The 24,028-nt window shown below is 40.1% G+C and overlaps 1 protein-coding gene and 1 pseudogene across 10 annotated transcripts in view; one reads left to right on the top strand and one right to left on the bottom strand.

Moving 5' to 3' along the window:
- Positions 1-24,028, bottom strand: part of Nlgn4x (neuroligin 4 X-linked) — a 353,927-nt gene that overhangs the window by 101,566 nt on the left and 228,333 nt on the right. The window lies entirely within an intron of this gene.
- On the top strand, positions 20,581-21,277 carry LOC101715443 (translation machinery-associated protein 16 pseudogene; annotated as a pseudogene).

Below are 24,028 nucleotides of genomic sequence, written 5' to 3'. Positions count from 1 at the left end.
AGAAACTGGGGTGTAAGAGTAGCAGGAGTATCTATCAAGAGGTAATGAAGCCCCATCCTCTTGATGCGTGAAGAGGTAATTAGAGATGATGCGCCCATGCCCAAGAATCCAATTTTGTACACCTGCTCATGGAAATGACAATAATTCATGCCTTTTCTAAGGAAATGGAAATTGAGGCAGAGGCAGAGAGAAAGAAGAGATAGAAGTAATGTCACCTGTGAGGAGAGAGTAACGTCACCTTCAATATTGTGACCTTTAATCATGCTATGTCAACATGAATAGATGAAGAACCACCTAGCTGATTATAAAGCACAATTCTGCAGGTCTCTGTGGATGACTGACATGTAGGCCAGCAAATCATGGGAGGAAGACCCACCCTGGGTATGAGTGATGCCAACCAATAGATTTGCAGCCTGGATGGAATGAAAAGGGGAAGAAAGACGCAGTGTCGGATATAGGAAGAGCTCCAGCCTTCGCCATTGCCTTTGGACATAGGTATCTGCTTTCTTCAGTCCACATCAGATGTGCACCAGACGCTCTGTAGGAAGCTTCCAGGCCTTTGACCTTGGACTAGAGCTACATCCTTGACTCCTCTTTTTCTGAGGCTGCCGTCTTCTTGTACTGAGCAGCCCCTGGGTCTTTGGTGTCTCCAACACACAGAGGGCCACTGTGGATTCTTCTGTCTCTGATCCGCTAAGCCTGCCCAGTACACCCCCTTGCATAATTACACATATATTTTTTATTGATTTTTTTCTTCCAGAGAACCCTAAATACAAGTAGATGTCATCTTTATAACAGAATCATAAAAAGGAATATGGTCAGCATAAGACAATGTCTTCAGCAGTTACTCAGCTTGTTACTCTGATACAAATTATGGGATACTTCACACCTCTACTTTTTTGGAGGAGGAGCAAGGTTAGGTGTAGTTAACAAAAAGCCAGATTCTGTAATGATTTGTGTGTGTGTGCGCATGCGCGTGCACGTTTGTGTGTGTTAGCTTTCCATCCATATACGGTAATAAGCAAAGTAACTTAGGAGGAGGAAAGGTGCATTTTGGCTCACAGTTTGGAAGGGTCAAGTGCATGGCTGTTTGTCCCTGTGTCTTTGAGGCAGAGCATGGCAGGGACTGCATGGTGGAGACAAGGTTGGAGCCAGACTGAATATTCTCCTGAGCAAAGAAGGGATTAGAATTTATTCTGCAGGTCAGCAAGGCTGAGGAAAGGGCCTGAGCACAGAACAGTGGCATCGGATCTGGTTTTCTTGTACCCAGGAAGTAAATGAGAGAAAGGGGAAGACAAAGGGGCTGGAGTCCCAACATATCCCATCTCTAGCCACCTTCAAAGGAACACATTTCCTGCCCTAGGCCACACTTTCCAATGCAACCACCAGGTGGAGTCAAAGCCTTCCACACATGGGTGTTTAGGGGACATTAAACCTCCAAATTATAGTCATGTATTTGTGACATAAATTACTATATGTACCATAAGTAATATAAAATGTTAGCTGTGTGTACTAAAATTATATATAGACACACTTAGAAATTTCATGTGTTTTGTGTGTCTATATATATGTATGTTTCCAAAGTTGTAAAATTATATATATTATAGATTTTTATATGTATTTATTTTTCCCACAACGCATTGTTGGTTAGGGAAAGTCTTCCATGGCACAAAAGCAAAATAAAATTATTAATATCTTTAGAGATTAAAAATGTGCAATAGGAGGCAGTGTATATCACATTGTTTAACAAGTGTATATGTTGGTATGGATGCACCCCAAGTTCCACAATGCTAAGTAAGTACATCAGGCACACAAGTTTAAATATTGCACCGTTTTCTCTTGTACGAAAAACCCCAGGTGTACATAAAGAGCAAAATAAAAGACACCTAACAGGAAGTAAGTATACAGATCTTTCTCAAAGAGGAAAGAGAGCAAGAGATGGAGGAAGGGGCGAGGGAGGGAAGGGGTAAGGCGTAAGGAGAGGGATGAAGGTGTGCACTCACATGCGCCAGCTCCACACGAGGAGTGTGGTCCTTAGGTACTGCCAAGCTCCACAACAATGGAAAAAGGGAGTGGGATCAAGCGGAGAGTGGAGTGGGGTGTGAGGAGGGGCAAGGGGATGAAAAGGGGGACTGAGATGTGCTATGTCTGAGGACCCACTCCGCACAAGGAATGCCACCTTTACGCGGTAACACACTCAGCGACAAAATAAATAAAACTAATATTAAAACCACAAAAACTTTACTGCTTTGCATTGTCAAATTTGCATCCTGATATTCACAGGTTAGGCACCTCTGGGTGAGAACCCCCAGTGTTGATCTTTTTTTTTTTTTCAGTACTGGGAATAGAACACAGGGCTACTTTATTTTATATTGTTTTGAGATAGGGTCTGCCTAATTCACTGAGTTGCCCATGCTGGATGTGAACCTGGAGTCCTCCTGCTTCAGCCTCCTAAAGTGATAGGATAGCAGACACACACCATCGTACCCGACTGCATTTATCCTTCTTCCAAATCCCATGTAACTAGAACAATATAGTAAACTTAAAAGACCTCGTGCACATTAACTTTAATGTCTCGTGTCATATAAAATTATATGTGTTATATGTTTTCCAAGTTTATTAACATACACACAACTATGTATTCTCATAAAACACATCTAAAGACTTTATATATGTTTTCAATGTACAAATTTAGTATAAGTTAGTGTAAGTTGAGCAGTATATATGTCTCTCAGGTGGCCTACCTTGGCAAGGGATTTGATCTGTAAAATCTGTCAAGCCAAACTGCTGACTCCAGTATTCCTTTATTACCTAAAAGGCCCCATCTCTGCATGGAACAGTTATTTTCTTTTGCTAGATCTTCAACACTCTCCTTGTAGGGAAGAGGTTAGAATTTATTCTGCAGATACAGGAGGTGAGGTAGGGCTTTGAGCAGATGGGATCCAACAGCTGGGGGTTAATTTCCAGACTGAAGTTCTCTCTGCAAGAGGATGTGTGGGTATTCTGGGCATGTTCACTGTATTCTTTCAAACTGCAGAGAATCAGTTAGAAGGGTCAAGGCATCACCTTTCTTCACCTTCGTTTGCATCATCGATGAGAATAATGACTCATGTTTTAGTCATGCTTCCTCAGTGTACAGTTCCACTGTGTATCTGTAGGTTGCATATGGTTGCCCCCAACCAAATACAGCTGAGAACCATGTGGAAATAAATGGTATGTGGAATCGTTCAGGGCAGCATAGGTCTCCATTCCAGTTACTTGGGAAGCTGAGGCCGGAGAATGGCAAATGGGAGGCCAGCCTGGGTAGTTTAGCCCTGGGAGAGACCCTGTCTCAAAACAGAAAGCAGCAGGACATACAGCTCAGGAACTAGGGACTGCGTTCAATTTCCAGTGCACAGAGAACAGAAAATATCTGAGCTGAACTTGTACACAGTTTTTTCTCCCATTTGTATTTCATAAAGAATGCAATATAATGTTATTGGCATGGCATTTGCATTTTATTAGGTACAATAAGTAAGGAATAGAGAAAATGAGAAGATGACCCATCCCAGCACCCAGAAGGAAGCTCCCCCGCTGCCATCCCAAGCTCCTAGGGCAGAGAAGCTGAGCCAGTCCCAGCACCCAGAAGGAAGCTCCCCCACAGCCATCCCAGGCTTCTAGGGCAGAGAAGCTGAGCTGGTCCCAGCACCCAGAAGGAAGCTCCCCTGCTGCCATCCCAAGCTCCTATGGCAGAGAAGGTGAGCTGCGTGGGCACCAGAAGCACCCCCTTCTCCCATGGAAATGACAAGACACATAAACAAGCCTCAAAAACAGACTTCTGGATCACCTACAGCAACCCCAAAGGGAAACGAGATGGAACAATCTGATGCTCAACCACCTGGACTCTCTGAACTGGCAACAAAAGAGGATCTGGGAAAAATGAAATCAGAAATAATTACTCAGATAGCAGCAAAGATTGTGCTCATGGTGCGAGACATGATTAATAAATCTAGAGAGGACACAGATAAAAAATGAGAGGATCTGAGGAACATGATGGAAGCCCAACATAGGAAACAAACGGAATCCATAAAACAGATGCAAATAGATTTCCAGGAGATTAAAAACTCTATCAAAAGTCTGCACAGCAGAATGAACCAATGTGAGGATAGAATTTCACATATAGAAGATAAGATTGCAATTAGTGACCAGGAAACGAAAAATTGCTTCAAAATTGTAAAGGAACACAAGAAATCAATCCAGCAGCTGCTAGACGATGCAAAGAAGAATAACATAAGACTGATTGGAGTCAATGAAGAAAGAGGAGAGAGTGCACATGACATAAAAAGTCTGTTCACAGAAGTGATGGCAGAAAACTTCCCAAGCAGGGGAAAAGAACTTGACGTACAGATAAGTGAGGCATATAGGACTCCAGCTAGCCTTGATCAAAAAAAATCTATACATAGGCATATAATAGTTAGGATTCCAGAAATCCAACAGAAGAACAAAATTCTATAAGCAGTGAGAGAAAAGAAACAAATCACATACAAAGGAAAGCCCATCAGAATCACAGCAGACTTCTCAATGCAAACCCTCAAGGCAAGAAGAGCTTGGAGTGATGTATTTCATGCCCTAAAGGAAAACAGCCTCCAACCCTGATTGATGTACCCTGCAAAACTATCTTTCAAAATTGATGGAGAAATAAGATACTTTCATGATGAAGAGCACCTCAGGAACTTCATGAATACCAAACCGGCACTCCAAAAAATTTTAGACAATACCCTAGGAAAAGACAATGAGGATCACAACCCCAGGAAACCCAGCAGAATGAATCCATTGGGCTTGACAAATTAAATGCAAAAGGGGAGAATCCAACAAAAAGAAAAAGTCATGACAAGGCTTTTAAAACTTCTAACTTCATCTCCCTAATGACTGTATAATTCAATCTTGTTATTGTACTGATTAGTATTTTTCTGAATCTAGAGTTGCGCACCTTTCCTTGTGCTATACTGGCTCTTTATCATCTTCTTGTGTCTACTTTTTAATTGGGTTGTCTATTAATGAGCTGTAAGAGTTCTTTATATATTCTAGTTATAGGTTATATGTATTGTAAATATGGCCTGTTTAAGGACTACTTTTCATTTAATGATGTCATTTAAAGTTCTAAATATTGATGGAATCTCATTCATCATTTTTTTTTCTTTTATACATCATGGTTTTTGTATCCTAGGTAGTTCTTGCCTACCCTGAATTCATAAACATTTTCTCTTATAATTTCTTCTTAAAGTTTTATACTTTTAGGCTTTCTTATTTAGGTTCATAGATCCCTTCAAGTTATTTTCTTGTACGGAAATAAAGGGTTGAGGTTAATTTCTTTACATACGGATACCAGATGTTCTAGTGCTGTTTGCTGAAGACACTATCTCTTCCTCGGCTCTTGAATTGAGTTTATATTCTATACAATGCTAATGTTAAATAATCTTTCAGAACTCAGTGGACCATATATGTGTGGTTCTATTTCTAGATTCTCTGTTTTATTCAAATGATCTATATGTCTTTCCTTACACCAACACTGCCTTGATTACTGTAGCTTTAGAAGAAGTCTTAAAATTAGGTACTAAATGTCTTCCAACACTGGTTTTTCTTTTTTAACTTTTCTAGGTCCTTTGTACTCCTACATAACTTTTAAATTTCAATATCCAATTCTTCATTTATAGCAAGTATACATAGACCTGAATTTTTATATATACCTTGTGTTTTCTAATCCTTCTAAATTCAAATACAAGTTCTAGGGGCTCCTAGAGATTTCTTAGTATTTTCTCCATAGATGATCATTTCATCTACATATAAAGATTTTGCTTCTACCTTGCCAATCCTATCCTAATTGTGTCATTTTATTTGCAGACTATTTTGGTGAGGCCTAGGTTTCAAAGCTTAATTGGCAGATAAAGAGTAAGCATATCTGCCCTTTTTCCCCACCTTAAGGAGAAAGCATTGTATCTTCTCCATTCATATAAGGCATTCTCGCTGCAAGTATGAAGTACATGTCTTTAATCTGTTGAGAAGGTTCTGTTCTACTTCTTGTCTCCTGATAGGTTTTACCATGAACAGCTGTGGAATTTAGTCCAATACTTTTTCTCCAACTAGTGACAGGATCATATGACTTTTTCCTTTCCTCTGTTAAAATGATGACTTTTAGGGGTGGATCTTCCAATGCTGAACCAACACTGCCATCCCTATAACAAAACCAGTTTCTATATACTGCCAGATCTGACTTCTAATAGTTTGTTTTGTTAAACAAATTTCTATCTATGTTCATACTCTTTTCTTCTATTATCTTTATCCAGTTTTAGGATTAGCACAATGTTGATCTCCTAAAATGAGGGGAGAAGTGTTCCTTCTTTTTTCTGCTTTAATTGTTTGATATAATTTATCAGTTAAAATGTATGTGAGCCTGCTGTTGTCATATAGGTAGGTTTTCAAGCTAGGAATATACTTTCTTTAATAGGTGCTATTCAAATTTTATATTTCCTCCAGAGTTAGTTTCATTAATTTGTCTTCTAAGTTACTTCTTAGAAGTTGTCAAGTTTATTTCAAAACAGATTTTTGTAATATGCTTTCTATATCCTTTTAAATTCTGTAAAATCTGTGGTAATGTCTCCTAGATCTTGATATTGTAATTTAAAAAATGTATAATTGATATTGTGTAACAGGAAGAAAAGGTCTGAAGGAGCAGGGGAAGTGGGAAGGGTAGAGGAAAGGAAATAAGGGAAAAGAAAAAATATGAGAAAAGGAAAAAAAAATGGAAACAAAGTCTTTGCAAATAGGGAAGGGTGGAGGGGGTGAAGGGAGGGCAGGGGAAGGGGAAAAAATAAGAACCAAGATACATCATGTAAAGGTACAAGGTCCCAATGATGAATGTAACTGTATTTTATACTTAAAATGTACTAATAAACTTAATGGGAAAAAAATAAGTAAGGAATTATACAGAGTAAAGAGGAAGGCCTTGAAACCAGTTTCTATTGGGACATTCTCTCTTTTTCAACAACCCTATCTCCCTCCCTCTCTCTCTCTCTCTCTCTCCTTTTTCTCTACACTCTTTTTCTCTCTCTTTCTCTCTGTCTATATGATAAATCTATGATATTGGAGTTATATGGTAAGTGCTAATCTGTGTGTGCTTGAATTGTATGACTGAACCATTAAAACTTCTGAGAATAATTTTATGCATATTCTCCAAACATTGTTACATGATTTAACATAATTAGAATCAAATATGTCATCTATATGCTAAAGCTGTGATACCAAGTTTACATAATAACCTTACATTTATGATACTGAGGTTACATAACATTTACTGCCCGAGGTTTTAATCTGTATTTTGTAAGCATATTTGAATTTGTTTCTTTTGCTCTTAAGGCTCAAGAGACTTTCCCCAAGCAACTCGCTATTAAAATTCCTTCCATTTATGAAAAATGGAAATGAACATACTTGAATCAAGAAAAGGTGAAATACTTGATCACAGTGAGAATTTGGGACAGTATAGGCAGAGGGGCTAAGGTTTAACAAGTCATCAAAGGACTGCATAGCAAAGAGCCTTTGAGATCTAGACCAGATTTGACAGGTGATTTCTTTTAAAGCATAGAACATCTCCATTCTGTAAAAACCGTCTCAGGCTCTTTCAAGGAGGAGTGCTTAGACCACACAAAGTATTTCAATGTTATCTGCATGCTGATCAGTTATACTGTATGAATATAATTTAACCCTTTTCTCTCTCTCACTGTGTCTCTCTCTCTTTCTCTCTCTGTCTTTCTTTCTTTCTCTCTCCCCCCTCATCCTCCTCCTCTTTTTCTTCTCGTTTTTTGGTTTGTTTGTTTGTTTGTGACAGGGTCTTGCTGTATAATTCAGGCTGGCTTTGAACTCACTATGCAGCTTGCTTCAAACCTGTGGCCATCCTCCTGCCTCAGCCTCCCAAGCAAGTGCTGAGATTATAGCTCGGGTCCTTGCGCTGGCGAGACAGGCGCCTGAACCACTGAGCTAAATCCCAGGCCCTTATTTAACACTTTTCCAATCTCAGTGGAACATCTGTAAGTTAAGGGTAGTCACACCTGACATCTACATGACGGACACATTTTATAACCCTTTTTGTGCTGTAACTTCTTTTTCTGTTTTGGAGCCGGTCTTGGATAGGAAAGCTAGCCCTGGTTTAAGCTGAGCAAGAGCTCTAGCATGAGATTTCATCTCCAGTCGCTCTGTAGAAACGCTTTGATTTTCCCAACTCTGAGGTGCTAGTACAATGCTAACTTTTCAGATGAGAAAATGAGACCCAGAGAGGCCAATGTCCAAGAACTCCTTAGGCCATAACTGTATGCTCTTTTTACCTTATGTATAAATATAAAGTAGGGTTGATGAACTTCCAAGCTGTCATATTCTATCTGTGCCAAAGGTAACATCTTTAAACTCGGTGGTGGTTAATCTCCACTGTGTCAACTTAATTGGCTTGCTAACCTCCTAGGGGAACGGTTGAGCCCATTCTGGATGTATCAGGTTGGATCATGTGGGTGTAACCTCGAGGACTGTATCTAGGTCCAGTCCCCTTCTGTCCAACTCTTCCTGTATTCTCTGCATCCTGTAAGCCATGATTTCAGCACTTTCCCCCCTCCACCCCCGTCCGCCATGATTTTCTACCTTGGAGCCAGCCTACCATGGACTGAACCCTCCGAAACTCTGAACACAAAAAAACCTCTCCTCCTTCAATTTGTGGGTGTCAGGTATTGTGGGTGCCACTAACAATAAAGCTATGTAATTCTTAAAGGTTCTTTCCCTTTCCTGGGGGAGATTCTCTTCATTGATGAAATGTATCATGTTGCCCATAGTTCTTTGGATATTTTTTTATTTAGACACCTGTTTTAGCACTAGTATCATGTACAAAAAGCACTTTGTGACTGCATTAGGAGATACAAAAATGTTGGCGTATGATGTTAAATTATGTAAAGGCGTTTGGAGAATATGCACAAAATTATTCCCAGAATTTCTGATGATTCATACATAAAATCAAAGCACAGAGAATTTTTTTCCTCAGTAGTGAACACAATGCAGCTGTCAGCTGCACATTATAAAAAATAAAATGCAAGAAAAATGCATTTTTGGTCTATTTGCTTTAAATATATAGGATTATTTAAAAATTAAATTTACATAAGACAAATAGACAAAAAAAGGCAAATTGTGATGATGTGCATTTTTCCAGATTTTTTGGCCAAAAATAAGTATTTCAGTCATTGTTGTTTGGTGCATTTGGAAATATGCATTGGAAAATTTGCCTCGGACATAGTGCGAGTGAAAACATGTTACATTTATTTGCAAATATGTTTCATTTTGGTAAAATCCAAATGCATATATCAGGGTTTTGTGGATTCTATCAAAAAAGCTGTGGAAATTACTTTGTTGGTTTGTGGAGAGGAGCATACATCTCTACCTTGTATTTGTAGACCTCAGGTTCTTGTGTGGTAGTGGATGGTTCTGAGCAGAATTTCCTAGCATGCAACATTAAGGCAAACTAAAATCCAAGCTGGGTCCAGTGGAGACTGGACCCTGCCTTCATTCATTCATTGATCTATCTTTGCTGATAAACCAATTTCAGTTGGTTCAGAAAAATATATTTATTTTTCTTCCTACTAATTTCTCCTGCTCTTCTTTGAAGCTTGAAAACTACTGCAGCTCCATAGGCTCAGTTAGAAGTGATTTAAATGCCACAGGATCAGCTCAAGAAATTTAGAGATAAAGTTTTGTATTCCAGCAGGGTGCATGGTGCTGCACCCACCACTCTGGAAAGCTGAGGCAGGAGGATTGCAATTCATTGTCCAGCCTGGACAACTTAGGGAGATACTTTCTCATAGAGGAAAAGAAATACTGGATGGGAATGTAGCTAAGTGTGAAAGCTCTGAGTTCCATGCCCTCATCCCCAGTGACACACACACACACACACACACACACACACACACACACACAAATTTGTTTCAAAGAACCTAAACAATTTCAATCAGTTTGCTTTCTAATTCGATCCTATAGAATGTGCAAATATTTCTTGAATACCCGTACTATTGCCTCCTTGAAAATATTGTGACTTTGCCTTACTTGCAACCTTAGGTAAAAAAAGCTGAGTTCATTCATCAGAACTAAGAGAATGTGAGATTAATTGGATAGATAGGGAAAACTATTTTTTCCCACATGATTCTTTCCAAAGCTAGAATCCTTCAGGTTAGAAAACTAAGGCTCAAAAATGTAACAGTGGGTCTTTAAGAGCTGAAATGAAATTATGAGACATCTTTTGCCTTTTTTATTTTGCAGGTCATTTGGATCTCTAGGGTAAAAAAAGAAAAAGATATGGACGTAAATTTATCCAGTGGCATTTCGAGTGCATGGTTCACATTTGCATGTTGAGTTGCAAGGGCCAGCAAACTCCTGATGAGTGTCTGAGCCTTCCCTCAAATGTGACTTGTGTGTTTTGGCTCTCAATGAAAAGAGGAAGCAGCAGTAATGAATTGCTACGTGGAATTCAGCATAAGCATGAATAATTCTTCTCTGGACTGCTAAATAGACAACTCTGGGTTGGGAACACCAGAGCAAAATAATGAAAGTTCAAGACCCAGTATGGCAGCTGGGGCAAACCTTTATCAGGGGGCAGAGAAATAACAATGAAACTGAAACTGGAGACCTTGGGATTGCCCATTGTGATCCAACCAAAGTCGATAGAAGATCTTCCAGAATGTAAATGGCACATTCTCATTCTGAAGGTACCCCAAATCCCTAAAATGGAGATGGTACATCTCTACCAGTCCCAGAGGATGCCTTCCATCTATACTCGTTTTTTTAAAATTCCGGTTCCATGATTTTAAGAAAGAGCCTGGTTGTAATGAGCTGCTACTGGAGAAAGGATGATCACAGAACATGACCTCTTTCAGCAAGAAATACAGTGCTGGTATTCAGTTTCCCAGGTAAAAATCTGGAGGCTGACAGCCTGGATTCTACCATATACAGTCTGTGCCCATACTTCATCATTTCAGCACTTCCACTTGGGTTGCCTGGGACTTGGAACTGAGATGCTTTAATTCCCAGTTAACGGAGAAAGAGAAAAGTGGTTCATGTCCCCTATGCTTTAAGAATGGAGCAGCCCAGCCTGTCCTATACAACCACGCTGCGCTGTTTTCTAAGGACCACATTATTTTCTTAAATCATGAATCAAGAGCAGGCAGCAAGAAAAATCACTCTGTACTCACATTATATACGAACAATAACACGATCGGTAAAAACTTAAATGCAATCAAGCATCCAAGCATGAAGTTCAAATGGACCAAAATGAGGTGTATATTGAAATTTTTTTAATTATACACACACAGTAGCATGAGCTCATCATAAAGCATCCCCTCCTTGCTTCACACACACACTTATCCCATCATTCGTGCTACTTTCTGCTACAGCTCTGGAGTCCTCTTTCCTGAGTGTCTTTAGTTTGTGCTTTTGTTGCTACTTCGACATTCCATTGAATCCATTCCAAATGTTTCCCTCTCATGGTCTTTTGGATTTAATGGAAGAGCCAGCAGTTGCATGGTGCCAGATCCGGTGACAAAGGTGGATGAAGACACACTGTCCCATGTTTATGAGCATTCTATTCCCTTGATTCTCAAGCATGGAAAGCATTCACCATATTTTTGTTCACACTTCCTAGAGAAGCATGAAATACAACTTCCAGAACTGCTTCAGAAAGTGGCAAGAACGATGGGATGCACGTAGGAAGAGAGGGGAAGTGTTTTGAGCAGGATTCCTGGAACTTTTTCTCACACTGTCATAAATATTACCATTATTGCTATTTTTTTTTTCTGGTACTTGGGATTGAACTCGGTTCCTTGCAATTGCACAGCAGGCGGCAAAACCACTGACCTAAATCCCCAGACCTCATTATTTCTATTGATCTTCCCATTATTTTAATGATGAAGGGGCGAGTCAAAGGAGAAAGCGCAATTTTTCCTAAAACATTTGTTGACAATTTTTAGAATACAAAATGCCTTATCATAAAGTGGTTGGTTAATGAGGTTGGCAACCATATCATGTGCATTTTAATATTCTCAATGGATGGTTTGGAATATAAGTTAAATACCACAACTTTCAGAACCCTAATACATTTCATATCAAGAATGTTGCTCTCATCATGTACAGGTGCAAGCACCTAATGATAAATGTAAACATACTGTATATCTAAAATGTACTAATAAAAGAATTTAAGCAAAAAAAAAAAAAGAAGAAGAAGAATGTTGCTCTATGTAGGATGAAGGGAATTTTTGCTTTGCTTTTTTTGGTTTTGTAACATTTTGCATTTCATTGGAATATTTATAAATGTATTATTTTGGAAATTTTGTCCTGCTCTACAATGCCAATTATATGCATGGTTTAATAAATTGTACTTATAGAAATACACATACATAGTTATATAGCTTTAACCGAGACTTCTATTACACCAAAGATCTCTGAGATACTTGGTTTTGGTTCACCAAATGACACAGTAGAATTGCACCCTTCTGATTTTATTTTTTTTCTCTTCTGTTTAGGTCAAATGAACACTTCAAATCCATGATTCGAGATCCATTCCAGTTCACAAAATGATTCGGTAAATACAACTACCACCTCCTGGTGTGTCCTCATAGTTGCTCTGCCAATGAATGTGAATGAAATCTGACAGAAGAATTCTGTCTGAAAAACTAACATTCACCAGTCCACACACAATGGGTATTCATTAAATCCTGAGTGTTGACATAGATAATATTTAAATACATCTCAGGACATCTGAACTAGAGAAAATTCCTGCCCTGATGTGCAGTAACTTTATCTAGGAAAAAAGGTTCAGACGAATTCCCTCATTTCAGAGTATGAAAACTTGTTGTTTAGCCCCCAAAGGAATAAAGTAAAATTTGTTTCTTTGCCCCAGAATGATTCATTCATCCCAGGCTACCATGGGAAGCCAGTAGGAATATTTAACCATGTAGAAGTTCCCATGTGAAATTGTGTGAATGTGGTGAATAGAAAAAAAAATTAAAAGCCTATAGTTAACCTGCTTAGTAAGACATGGCATAATTTAAAACTACTTTTCATTATGCTTAGAAAAGTACAGACATCTAATAGAGATGTGCACATTTCTGGTCATAGAATTGCTAACATACATAATGATGAAAGAATCATTTCTATGTGCAGAATATAGGTTTTAATGAAAGGGACATTTCTTAGCTTTGGATAGGAAAATGAATTTCATTTTTCAATTAAAAATACCCACCACGTAGGTCATTTGGGACCCAGGAGAGGAATGACCTAAGTCCTTGGGAACATTTCCAGAGCCACGACTTCTAAAAATGGAAACCACCCAATATAAACTGAAGTCTCTACCAAGCTCTGCCAGAGCCCTTGTATAGGAATTCAGGATCTGGAATGGACCCCAGTGGGCCTTCTGATGGAAGCTTGTTTCACAGATGATAGATCTTTTGGAAGATACACGATGGTGAGGAGATGGGGCCTAGTGACAGGAAGTTAGATCATTTGGGGTGGGGCTTAATGAAGAAATTAACTCATTTGGGGTGGGGCCTAGTGACAGGAAGTTAGCTTATTTGGGGTGGGGCCCAGTGACAGGAAGTTAGCCCATTGAAGTTGAGGCCTAGTGGCAGAAAGTTAGCTCATTGGGTTGAGGTCTAGTGACGGGAAGTTAGCTCATTGGGGTTAGGGCCTAGTAACAGAAAGCTCACTGGGGATGGGGCCTAGTGACAGGAAGTTAGCTCATTGGGGTGGGACCTTATGACAGGAAGTTACATCATTGGGGGGGTTGTTCTCAGAGAGGTTATCGGGATCTCAGCCACTTCCTCGCCCTCTCTCTGCTTCTTGGATTCCATGAGGTCAGTCCCTTGGCTTCAAGACATAAACTAGCTGTTATGATTTAAGCCTAGGATGTCACCGCCAAAGACTCATGTGTGCAGAGGTGGGAATTTTGAAGGCTGATAGATTGCTGTGACACTAGGGTCATCAGTGGATTGAGAGAGTGAAAAGTTCAGAGCTGAATGTGTGGTTTGGAGTTCAGGTGCATGAAAGAGTTGGGTGTGACCTTAAAAGTTGTGTCTTCCCACTGGCTCCGCCTTTATACTCTTATTTTCAGTCCACCAAAATGTGTGCAGTTTTCCCTTGCAACATGACCCCAGGAACCCGGCCAACTATGGACTGAATCCTCTAAAAACCGTGAGTCAGAATCAAACTCTCCTCTTTAAGTTGCGGGTGTTGAGCATTTTTGACCCAGTGATGACAGAATTAAGACATCCACCACAGATCCACAGGGATCTGTCTCAACAAATGTCCTAAATGAACAGAGCAGTGCGATGGTGGATCTCCAAAACTAAGCCAAAATACATCTTTCCTTTTCATCAGTTGATCACTTCAGGCCTTTATTACAAGGATGGAAAGCCCACTGACACCCGAGGGACACGAATCAGTTCCTCATTAAAGTTGTCTGCAAAGGAGAGACACATAAAAGAAAAGCACATACTCCAAGAGGAACACCTTAGCTCCTGTTTTACCAGGCTGGCAAAGGTTAAATCTTGTGTTGCTTTAAATCTTATAACAAAGGCAATTTCATATCAGGTGTGCTCACTTCTAAAGTATTTGGCACATATATTTCACTAGCTACAGAATTTATAAACAACTCATGGGGCCTGCCTTGGTCTATTCTCCCTTTCAGGATGAGAACTTAATAAAATCCAAGAACAAGTACAAATAGTTGCCTGCTACATATGAGATGAGCATACATTCATTAAGTGAATAAAAGCATATTCAAAATATTTCAAACATTTTGGAACCCCCCCCCAAACTCCCACTGCAAACTCTTGTGCATCAAAAATAAGTACAGAGCAAAAGTTTATAATTAAAACACATTATCTTTCTTGATCTACCCATGCTGTCTCATAAGACAACTGCATTCAACATATAAAAGTAAATCCAGTAGGAAATGGAAAATACATCTGTCCCAATACACCAGATAATTCTTCAAGAAACATTATCCATTCAGATAATCACTAACAGTAATTTCCCTCAAAAAAGAAAAAAATAGAAAGCAGTATTTAAGTACATCTTTTGCCTATGGGACTACTGTGAGCTGCTTAGAGGTTATGAAGTAAAAATATTGCATATGATAGGCATGGACAGCACAAAATGAGCGGAAATCAAAGAATTGGGGAAGGCATGCTTCTTTGAAGAAGAAAGCAAGTAGAAGCTGTGTTTTGTGCTTCATTTCTTTCTGGCTCAGCAGCAGAGGTTATAAAAACAGGAAACTCTGGATCAAAGGAAGTTCAGGTTTTATGCATTCATTATTTTCTCTTTCTCAACCTGGTCTTCAAACCAATTCACATCAAAGTGTCCACATTTGAGTGTTTGACAAAAACTTCTGCAGGGGTAACTTGATTTTATTATTGTGCACGTGTGCGTGTGTGTGTGCATGTGTGTGTGTGTGTATTACTAGGGGTGAACACAGTACCTTCACACTAAGTACATTATCAGCTTTAAAAAATGAAACCCTTTGAGATAAGGTCTCCCTAAATTGCCCAGGCTGGGCTCAAACCTGGATCCTGCAGCCTCAGCTTCCCAGAGTACTGGGCCGACAGGCATGTTCTACCGTAGCCAGAGACCACTGGCTTCCCTGAGTTATGCTCCTTTGGATTGAGAGGTTACAGCTCCAAAAGTGAAATATAGTCCACCCACAGGAGGGTCGGGATAAAGTATCAACATTCAAGTAGGCCTTTCAAGGTTTAAGTATAGAATCATGACGTTGCAAATCTGAGACGTCATTTACATTCACAAATTAGGAAGGCCATGGGGTTGTCTTGCTGATTTTGAAGGACTTAAAGTGAGACGTGAACATTGCAAATTTCAAATAACAATTTGTTATTTTTCCAAACTCCAAGTTGTTCACAATGGAAGGTAAATTTAATACAGTACATGCAACACCCCCTCCAATCAGCTAGGAGGACTTTACAATGATTCATAAAACCAAATTATAATATGAAGCTCTCTATATACTATATTGCTACTGTAATCTTACCAATCTCAGGATTCAATTATTTTCTTACAAACTACATAACTTGCATCTTTTCCTTTAAAAGAATCACTTCTTTTAAATGACACATCCCAAGTGCTTGGATTATTACTCCTATGCTTTGGATATTAAGTAATGATTTGAACACCAGCACTAAGACATATTCTCTGATGTTCTAGTGACTAATGAGAGGGGAGGGTATACTTCATGGATACCTGGGAAAAGGAGATGATTCACACTCCGGGCTGATGTAAGATTTCATTCTGTAAACTAGGCACGGTGGAACATACCTATAATCCTCACACTAAGCGAGGCTGAGACAGGAGAACTGCAAGTTTGAGCAACACAACCTGGGAAACTTAGTGTGATCCTTTCTCAAAATATAGAAAATTTAAAAGTGAAGTAGTGATACAGCTCAGTGAAAAGATTCTGGATTCAATTCCTAGAACTGGAAAAACAAATAATTCAGCATCTCACAAAGTTTATATTCTGTACATTGTTACAAGTCAGAGCTGACCAAAAGGGCAGAATGTAGAGTAATTGACATATTTGTAAAGAGGTTGTGACACGTTATCAGGTCATTTATTACATTAAAAGCCCATGACTCAATTTAAAACTTGAGGTGTATTTGAATAAGTCTCTGTTTAAAAAAACTGTATTATTAATCTTTTATATTTTAGGAAGTTCCATTTTGAGGTGGCATGTGCCCAAGCATACAGTTCCAAGACAGAACATTAATGAGCATTAGTGATTGGATTTTATTATAGACAGCAAAGATGGAATGAATATAGCAAAGTACAACTGCTTGCTTTATAGTTATAGCCTTTGATTTAAGAGAAAATGTGAAATATAGCCCTACTCATATTGTTGATGCAAAGGTACCAGTTTTGTGGCCAATGGGAAAATGGCTTTGTCACTGAGAAAATGGATGGAGAAACTGTAAGATGCAGGAAATGAAGTTGATACAGCATGATTATGTTTTCTGAAAGCAAAGGAGATGGAAAAAAAAATGAGGAAAGTCCAGAGTGTGGACTCCAGCCCAGAAGCCCAAAGGCATCCTGGACATAGAGACATTCTGCATGCATTGACGGAACACAGTAGACATATGTGATCCAAACAGGTGTGCACTGCAGTCATGGACTGTGGAAGAAAGCTGGGTATATAGGTATTGTAGCTCTTATCTAGCTGTCCCTCCAAAGCCTCATGCACTCATAGGTGGGGCTTTTTGGAGCTGGCTGGATTGAGGATGTGTGATACTAGGAGTAAGGGTGTATGATACTAAATTAATCCAGTGATTGGATAGCAGAGTTCTGGTTGTGCCTGAGTGGATTTACTGAAGAGAGAAGCCCCACCCTGGGTGTGAGTGACACCAACCATTAGGCTTGTAGACTGGGTGGGATAAAAGGGAAAGGGCGGCTTGCTGCTTCCTGGTTTGCTGGCTTCAACCTGCCCCATCATGAGCTGTTTTTCATCTGTGATGCCCCTCTGCCCTGACACCCTGCCTTGGAGCCAGGTGACTATGGATTGAAACTTCTACAAATTGTGTGCTGAAATAAACCTTTCCTCCTTCAACTTGCAGATGTCAGGTATGTGTCTCACTGATGAAAAAAGTCAGCAAGACAGTTGGGTTGAATAGTATCCTCCATAAACTCATGTCCACCTTGAACCTCAGAAAGTCAGTGCATCTGATGTAATGGATTTGGAGTCTCAAGATGAAATTATCTTAGATTTAGTGTGAGCTCTAGATCCAGGGAACTGTGCCCTAGTAAGAAGAGGAGGAGATGCACACTTGAAATAATATGGCCATTGGAAGATGGCAGCAAAAACCAGAGCTGGCACAACCTGGAAAGTCAAGAAAGCCTCATTTCCTGCCACCTGGCAAGGAGCAACCGTCCTGCTGCCATCTTGATTTTGGAGTCCTGCTCCCTTCCATTATGAAAGAATGGATTTCTCTTGTTTTATGTCACCATACTTGTGGTAGTTTGTCATGACTGCCTTAGAAAATTCTTTCATTCAGATTAAAGGATCATCTCAGACACAGGTCAGCCATTTGGGAAAAATGAGCTTCAGCTCTTGGAAAAATCTGCAAGTATTGTCTTTTTATCATACATCATTTAAAACACTCACAAGAAAAGTTGCAGAAAATTGACACATTACAGCTCTACCACTTTGCTTTTAAAACTACCCAGAATCTGCTAGATATTTGAAGATACGGAGATTTTAAATGATGAGTGCACAGCATCTATAAAAATGTCTTCATTTATGATAATCTTCATATGAAGAAGATAAATCTAGAAATGAGAAGAAAAGGTACAAACCTTTGTTTCAAGGAACACGGAAATTTCAGTGTTTGTGGAAAAAAGAAAGAGCCATTGAATATATAAAATAGATATAAACATGGTTTATGTAAAATGAGATATTCACTGATTTTGAGAGCTAGGGGTTTGCTGAAACCTAAAGAGATAATTTTCAAGTAAATATATTTCTTCCTCTGTTAATTAGCTTGCATTTTGCAATTCAAAGCAAAATAATGTGGCAATGGTTAATCATCTAGAAAATTCTTATTATCTGCTAGATACTCAGGAGACAAAGGGAAATATATGCTATGAACTCAGCCCTCAAGGAGCTTAGACATTCGTGACAAGAAGTAAACATGATCCACATGAAAAAAATTATATGCCGAAGTGTGAATTCCGGTACAAAATGAGTTCAACAATGGGGACTATCATGCCACGGGGACCCGTGATTCTTGGGCAATAGAAACAAAGAAGAGGTCAATATTTCTCAGTTAAGGTTGAGTCCCTGCAGAAGAGATGTGGTGAGATCTGTAGCTGATATTCTCTTATTCCAGTAGCTTTTCCTCCTTTGCTGCTATCTCCTCTTTTCTCACTTCTCCTCAGCTCCCACAATCCACCATGCTCCCTCCCTTGCATGAATCACAGTAAAGTTTTTGTCCATTCTTTCTCCCTACGTGGTAAACTGAGGCTACATGCACTTCTCCTTGAATGGGAATATGAGGGGAAAAATCTCTCAAGAAACCCTAGAAGCACCCCACACATCTGACATCATTGCAAATCCAGGAAGCCTACTTCTAATGACTTCAAGAGATGAGCACCAGTCAAAAGGTATTGTCTTCTCCAATCCTCCCTCCAAGAATCTCCTCTCATCTCCTCTGCTCCTCTCCCTTCCCCTCCCCTCCCCTTCCCTCATCTTTCCCTCCCCTTTCCCTCCCCCTCCCCTTCCCTTTTCTTCAGTGCTCATTATCTTACACCCTACTTCTCCGAAATTCTAACAGTCAGCCAAAGAACACTCATGACTTGCATGAGCTCCTACCACCCCATCCATGCTACCCTCTGCAGCTACACACTTAGCATTTCATTTCTCAGAAAATGTATCCTGTGCTCCTAAAGAAAGCCAGCACTGTCTATCCTGAGGTTCAGAAATGGATCACTCTGGCCCAGCCAGCCCAGCCCTGAAAGAATCGCTTCCTTGCTGAATCCTACCCCATAGCACACACGGTGGCTGCCATTTCTCACACAGTGAAATATGACTGCATTTGTTTCCCACTTCATCTGTCCATGGATGACATGTCTCCTGGTTTCTTTACAACAGGACACCTCAAAGAATTTTCTACTCTGACTTCTTGCATTCTCTGGAACTTATTTTGATAAATTTTTTCCATGCAACTAATTATCCCTTGCACAAATGCTTTCGATTCTCTACCCTGAGGGGCCAGCTCTGTGTTTCTCATTTTTATCTTCCAGCTTCAGGGGAACGTCCCTCCTTCCAATGGGAATCATATTCTATACTTAGTGCCCAGGTAAGTTTTGGTGGCTGGCATAAACCAGCTACTGTGACTGTAGCAGGACATGAAGCTGTGTAGATTTATTATTCCATGATCTGAAGGGCCACAAATCCCCTCCAGAAGTTCTGAAGGACCAGTCATCAATTTCTTTGCATGAATCATATTTTAATTATTGCTTTTGTTTCTTGGACGATGATCCAGAATGTTAATTTCCATCTCTCGCCAATCAAGTTCATGTACTTTGTCAACTTGAGGATTTCCTCAGAACTTCCGGAAAACATCCAGCACTAACAAATAAAAATAAAATTTGTCTCGCTGTTGTTTACATTTTGAGTATTGCTCATACGTTTGTGCCCCTCAGCGAGAGAGAAGGAACTTGTTTCTTCCTCAGCAACTGCATGTAAGTGACCCACCACATGGAAGACTAGAGGGAAAAGGAAGAAAACGCACCACAGATAGAAGTGGTGGTACCTTTCACAACGAATGATCATAAGAGATTCTGTTTTGAAAGTAAAATTTTTCAGGAAAGAAATTTTACAAGTAGTATTCTGGGTGACTATGAAAGCCAGGTTAAAGAACACATTGGACAGGTGTTGGGCTGGAGAGCAGGCGTGAGAGCTGCCGCTCCGGGCTGTGAGCCTGTGCAGTCTGGAGTGCAGAGGTCCTCTGTGCCTTCCAGGACATCACCATGCCTAAAGCACCAAAGGGAAAAAGCACAGAAAAAAAAAAAAATCATCCACCCATACAGTAGAAAAGCTGCTCAAATTACAAGAGAGGCCCACAAACAAGAAAAGAAGGAAAAATTGAAGAATGAAATTTCACCTTATTGGTGAAAAACTGCAGTGGTTTCAAAATGAGCTGGATCCACCAAAAATGAGATATTTAAAAAAAGATGCTTGTGAATTAATTGAAAGGTATTTAAATCAATTCAGCAGTGAGCTGGAGCAGATTGAGTTACACAATGGCATCAAGGAAAGGCAGGGAAGGCGCCACCAAGCCCAGGAGACAGTCATCAAGCAGACGATGGAGCATGAACGACAGCAATAGGAAGCCTACGGCCTTCAGATTCCAGACATTTTACATGCAAGCAGTCTGAAAACCTTTAGGGAATGGGATTTGGACCTGAAGAAATTGCCAAACATTAAAATGAGAAAACTTTCTGCAAATGATGCAGTTGCTAAGAAGCACAAGAAGAAAACTCAGAATTTAACTATAGACAAAGATTTAGGGCAATTGGAACTAAAAGGCAAATCAAGTGACTCGGATGAAGAAATGACTCCTGTGGCCTAATTGTCCTTACTTGAGTTGAAAATAAGTAATATGAGAGCTTTAAGTCACACTCATTACTCATGAGAAATAATTATCTAGTATTTGCTGTTTAACTCATTCTCCCTCATAATGTGAATCACATTTGCAGTTTCAAATACGGTATTGAAATTTTTATTTAAAAATGAAAGTTGTGTTTCGTTTATCTCAAGTTGCTAAAATAGAAGGTATATTCTGTTTTTCATTACTATAACAAAATACCAGAGGCTGGATAACATAAAGAAAAGAAGGTTATTTAGCTCATGGATTTGGAGGCTGAATGTCTAGACAGCATGGTGCTGGCTCTGGTGAGGCCTCCTCTTGCTGCTACACATCATGGTGCATGGTTATCACAGTGGTGGGAGGGCACAAGAGAGGGGAAGATCGCATGGCAAGACAGGAAGCCAGAAAATGGAAGGGTCCCATAATGACATCCCACCAGGCCCTGTCTCTTAAAGGCCCAAGAGAATTAAATGATTTCAGGTTAGCTCCACTTGATTATTATATTATTTTCTGCTTTCTTATTGTGAAAAGTGACAGGTTTTATTCAGACCTAAAGGTTAGAGAACTAATGATTATAATTGTTACTTCTGAGATAATTCCTTAAATTAATATATTAAACATATTTCAAGTACCATGACAAACATGGATATTCTAGAATTTTGCTCTTCAAATAATTTACTAAATGCTAATATATGTTAGCCTGTCTTTGAAAGGATGCAAGTATAAGTTTTCAAGAAAAGGAAAAAATAATGCTGTGTGAGATTAACTAGGTATCAACTAAATTGTTAACAATTTATACAACGCGTCACAACTTTTATACTTCTGAAAATTAAAAATAAAGTTTATTTCTATAACCTCAAAAAAAAAAAGAACACATTGGACAAAGGTAGTTAGGTGTCAAGGCAATGGCTTCTTGTAGATTTATTTGATTTTTCTTTTTTTGATCTGCAAATGAGGCTACATTGTAAAACAAATTTTTCATTTTCTTTTAAGAAATTCTGAATCAAACCAAGCATGAGGTTGCACATCTGGTAATCCCAGCTACTTGGGAGATCAAGGCAGGAGGATTGGAAACTCAATTTTTGAGACCTAATATCAAAATATAAAATAAAAGGGATGGAGGTGTAGCTTGGTGGTAGAGTAGGCATGAAGCCCGGATTTCCATCCTTAGTACTGTGAAAGAAGGAAAAACATAAAACCTGGATCATTTACATATCGATGAAGGAAATTTCCATAGCATAATACATGAGTGTTAGATTTGTGTGCATTTGAGATTTCTTAAGTGTTTGGAAAGATACGTGCACCCTTTTGTTTATTATACTGAGATTCACAATAAGCCAGGATATGGAGTAAGCCTAACAGGGTGGATGGATGAGGAGAATGTGGTTCATGACAGAAGAAGATGCTGTGCTGCCTTTGGAAAAGGCATCCTGGTCTTAGCCACCACATGGAGAGACCTGGAAATCTGCATGTTACTGGAGATAAACCAGGGACAGAAAGACAAATACCTCCTGATCTCTCCCCATGCAGAATCTAAAATGATTAACATCATAGAAGCAGACAGTAGGATGACAGTCAGCAGGAGCTGAGCAGAGAAGGGTTTAGAAACACATTGGTAAAGAGTCCACATTTCCATGAAATAAGAGGGAAGTGTTCATGAGATGTCCCATGACAACACTTGGTAGAAAAGCATTATAGGCCTGGAAATTGCTCCTCCAGGTATGAACAAGCAGACAAAAGAATAAAAAGCAAACGGCATAGGAGCTGAAGCAGATGTTAACCAGCCTGCTATCGTCCATCCACAATCCATGCATTTTCCAAAGCACCCTATTGTACATGAGAAATCTGCATGATTTCCATTTGTTGTAGAAGGGAAAGGAGGGTAGGAAGAGGGGAAGAGTTAAGGAATGGAGGAGAGAAAAAAGGGAGGGAGGAAGGAAGGAAACACATGAAGCCACAAAGAAAGAAAAAAAGTTGCACACATGATTCTCGCTTCTCTCCCCCTGTGCAGGGCCTGTCTCACCCCCACAATGTGTGTCTGCCTGGTGCCCGGTTGGTCCTCAGAACCAGGAAGACTGGTTCTCATGTGGACCCCTCACCTGGAAGCTCCAGAGTCCTCAGCATTCACCCCATGTCCCCAAACCGCTTTCTTCCATCCCTGCAGAGTGAACCCAGTGGATGCAGTAGCCCCGTCTGGTCACCAGGAGACAGAAGCAGCCCAACCCAAGGATCGGGGTGCAAAGGAGGACCTGGCTTTGCCCACCGTGAGACAGGTGTCCCAGATGTGGACAACCGGGAGGAGAAGATGCCCCCGCAGACTTTCCACAGGTGATCCGGGTCACGGAGGCCGACTCACAGAGAAGACGGGCAAGACTGCATGCTGTGGCTGTAGAAAGCTCCCTTGGATCCTCTGGGTCTCCCATCGGGGACCCAAGTGGCCATGTCCTGGCCACGGGCTAGAGTGCTCTCCCAGCCGGGACTCTCCTGTCTGCAGCCTGCCTCTGTCTTCTGGTTTATGTCTCCACTGAGGTCTAATTCCCTCAACATCCAATGCAGCACCTTCTTCTCTCCTCTCTAACTGCAGATTTTTCTTCCTTCCCTCCCTCCCTCCCTCCCTCCCTCCCTCCCTCCCTCCTTCCCTCCTGCCTTCCATTCTGTTTTTCTTTCTTTCCCTGCATCTCCATACATGGTCCATGCTGGCACTGAACCCCCTTTCTATTCCCAGAGCGCCCTTGAGCCTGTGCCCCTCCTCATGCTCAGCCTCCCAAGTGCTGGACCTGTAGGCAAGCGTCACACCAGTGCCTGACTTCTATGTTTAAGAAAATTTA

This window comes from Heterocephalus glaber, unplaced genomic scaffold (assembly GCF_053883595.1).
Source record: "Heterocephalus glaber isolate CG9 unplaced genomic scaffold, H.glaber_assembly_v1.0 deba00001072, whole genome shotgun sequence".
In the NCBI taxonomy this organism is placed as follows: Eukaryota; Metazoa; Chordata; class Mammalia; order Rodentia; family Bathyergidae; genus Heterocephalus; species Heterocephalus glaber.
The sequence above is the reverse complement of the archived record's forward strand: the minus strand, read 5'-3'. Positions and strand labels throughout refer to the sequence as shown.